Source organism: Rhynchophorus ferrugineus, unplaced genomic scaffold (assembly GCF_030347505.1).
Source record: "Rhynchophorus ferrugineus isolate W39M unplaced genomic scaffold, kcgeb_rfMv2 rfM500, whole genome shotgun sequence".
Lineage (NCBI taxonomy): Eukaryota > Metazoa > Arthropoda > Insecta > Coleoptera > Curculionidae > Rhynchophorus > Rhynchophorus ferrugineus.
Genome location: NW_027473077.1, coordinates 1,680 through 5,000, shown reverse-complemented (window position 1 = coordinate 5,000; position 3,321 = coordinate 1,680). Strand labels below are relative to the sequence as shown.

The following is a 3,321-nucleotide window of genomic DNA, read 5'->3' as shown; positions in this document are numbered from 1 at the left end:
AAATTTTCGTCGTCTCACCTCGTACGACAACAAAAGAGCATACGCTGATCATAGTTTGGCAATATTTTCGTAAACTAAATCTCACCCTTTTGGAATGAAACAAACGAAGGGTGATAAGATTTTCGTAAACTAATCACATTACCGATCATCGTATATGTTCGTCGATATGAGGATCGAAACGTCGATTAGAAATATAATTGGCAAAATCGTTTTATTTTGCGCTCGATTTGTCCATTTATAACGAAATCCGTCGTAGGCCGACGATTATTACTCGTCGTCCTATATAACAACATCTTCATCGTATATATCTCCGCTTTCGGGCGTACATCTTTTAAAACCATATATTATAGGTACCCGAAAACAGCTACGTTGACGACGTCGAAATTCGATCGGAACTTCCGAACTTCGTAGATGGCTCTTTAACGTTCGACAATGATTTTTACAGACTTGTACGTTTACCTATTATATATATATAGGCATAACAACACACTGTAATGATCCTTCCGCAGGTTCACCTACGGAAACCTTGTTACGACTTTTACTTCCTCTAAATGATCAAGTTTGGTCATCTTTTCCTACACATCGACGACGCCGAAACGCCATCGCGTGTCGATCCGAAGACCTCACTAAATCATTCAATCGGTAGTAGCGACGGGCGGTGTGTACAAAGGGCAGGGACGTAATCAACGCGAGCTTATGACTCGCGCTTACTGGGAATTCCTCGTTCATGGGGAACAATTGCAAGCCCCAATCCCTAGCACGAAGGAGGTTCAGCGGGTTACCCGGGCCGCTCGGCCAGGGAAGACACGCTGATTCCTTCAGTGTAGCGCGCGTGCGGCCCAGAACATCTAAGGGCATCACAGACCTGTTATTGCTCAATCTCGTGCGGCTAGAAGCCGCCTGTCCCTCTAAGAAGAATAGTTTGTACGCCGACAGTAAAAAACCGCGCACGAACCGCGAAACCCGAAAGCAACGCGGCCGGCGGGCCTTTAGGATGTCAAAAAGCGCCTAGTTAGCAGGCTAGAGTCTCGTTCGTTATCGGAATTAACCAGACAAATCGCTCCACCAACTAAGAACGGCCATGCACCACCACCCACCGAATCAAGAAAGAGCTCTCAATCTGTCAATCCTTCCGGTGTCCGGGCCTGGTGAGGTTTCCCGTGTTGAGTCAAATTAAGCCGCAGGCTCCACTCCTGGTGGTGCCCTTCCGTCAATTCCTTTAAGTTTCAGCTTTGCAACCATACTTCCCCCGGAACCCAAAAGCTTTGGTTTCCCGGAAGCTGCCCGTCGAGTCATATTAGGGAACGTCGACGGATCGCTAGCTGGCATCGTTTAAGGTTAGAACTAGGGCGGTATCTGATCGCCTTCGAACCTCTAACTTTCGTTCTTGATCAATGAAAGCGTTTTTGGCAAATGCTTTCGCTTCTGTTCGTCTTGCGACGATCCAAGAATTTCACCTCTAACGTCGCAATACGAATGCCCCCATCCGTTCCTATTAATCATTACCTCGGGGTTCCGAAAACCAACAAAATAGAACCGAGGTCCTATTCCATTATTCCATGCATACAGTATTCAGGCGAAATTTTAGCCTGCTTTGAGCACTCTAATTTGTTCAAAGTAAACGTGCCGGCCCACCTCGACACTCAGTAAAGAGCACCGCGGCAGGATTGAGTTGGGCCGTCGTAACCACGACGCGCACAACACGCACGCCGAAACGCACGCGCGACGGCGACGCGACACGACTAAGCCCACCGGCAGGACGTCTCGCGAAAAACACGCCAGTTAACACCGCGAACGATGAACCGGCGGCGCGAGACACAAATTCGACTACGAGCTTTTTAACCGCAACAACTTTAATATACGCTATTGGAGCTGGAATTACCGCGGCTGCTGGCACCAGACTGGCCCTCCAATTGATCCTCGTTAAAGGGTTTAGAGTGTACTCATTCCGATTACGGGGCCTCGGATGAGTCCCGTATCGTTATTTTTCGTCACTACCTCCCCGTGCCGGGAGTGGGTAATTTGCGCGCCTGCTGCCTTCCTTGGATGTGGTAGCCGTTTCTCAGGCTCCTCTCCGGAATCGAACCCTGATTCCCCGTTACCCGTTACGACCATGGTAGGCGCAGAACCTACCATCGACAGTTGATAAGGCAGACATTTGAAAGATGTGTCGCCGGTGCGAGACCGTGCGATCAGCTTAAAGTTATTCAGAGTCACCAAGTTGTACGATGACGAGCGCGAACCCGAAACCGATTGGTTTTGATCTAATAAAAGCACTCCTTCCATCTCTGGTCGGAGCTCTGTTTGCATGTATTAGCTCTAGAATTACCACAGTTATCCAAGTAATTGTGGGTACGATCTAAGGAACCATAACTGATTTAATGAGCCTTTCGCGGTTTCACCTTAATTCGGTATGTACTGAGACATGCATGCTTAATCTTTGAGACAAGCATATGACTACTGGCAGGATCAACCAGGGAACTGTTCTTATTATTTTATCGACACGAAGCAGATAAAACAAATACAGACACAGTTTATTTTATAAGTTTGACTTATAAAGAAACGTGTGCGTAAGACGACGATATATAATATATATCGACGACTAATAAAAAGGAGGTGCATGATAGCGCGCCTAGACGACGGAAAAACCGGTCCGAGGCGCCACGCTCTTACATTTTAATATTAGTTGTCTAATAAAACAAAACGATATCATCATCTTAGACACATCTTTTGTTTTTTTTATACACAACCGATCGACTAGGCACCCAATTATCTCGATTATCGACGACGATCGTCGACTACGTCGAAAATTGGATGCCGCAAAATATCGTTCGGCGTTTATAAGACCTCGAAAAACATTCTCTCCGAACCCTTCGCTAGATAGAAATATATAAAGCGACAAGGAAACCTCGTACGAGAAACGTTTCGTGATTTTTTATTTTATTCTCGCTCGGAGAGCAGAGAGCTATCGCAAAATGTGTTGCTGTTTTATGAACGTTCCGATGAAAAAACCGATACGTCCATAAAAATAATAATTCCAATCGCATATGAATCGTGGATCATCTTCTTCTAACGAAGCCGAATGTTTCCCGCCGAATTCGCGATCTCGCAGTGATACCGTCGTCGTCGTCGTACGCTTCCCGATATATCGAAAAAAACCGACCAGGAAGAACAACGAAACGACGATACAAAATCGCGAGAGCGTTACGAATATATAATAACACGACGAAATACGCTTTTTATTTAGATAAATAAAAAAATACGGTTCGGATCTTATATATTAACATATAATATGTAATACCACCTTCGCTGATCAAAAGC

At 45.7% G+C, this 3,321-nt stretch overlaps 1 non-coding gene across 1 annotated transcript; it reads right to left on the bottom strand.

Annotated features, from left to right (window-relative positions):
* Window positions 1-492: 492 nt before the first annotated feature.
* Window positions 493-2,480, bottom strand: LOC143206004 (small subunit ribosomal RNA). The gene has a single exon (XR_013008047.1). It is a non-coding gene; the product is annotated as a small subunit ribosomal RNA (ribosomal RNA).
* Window positions 2,481-3,321: the final 841 nt, after the last annotated feature.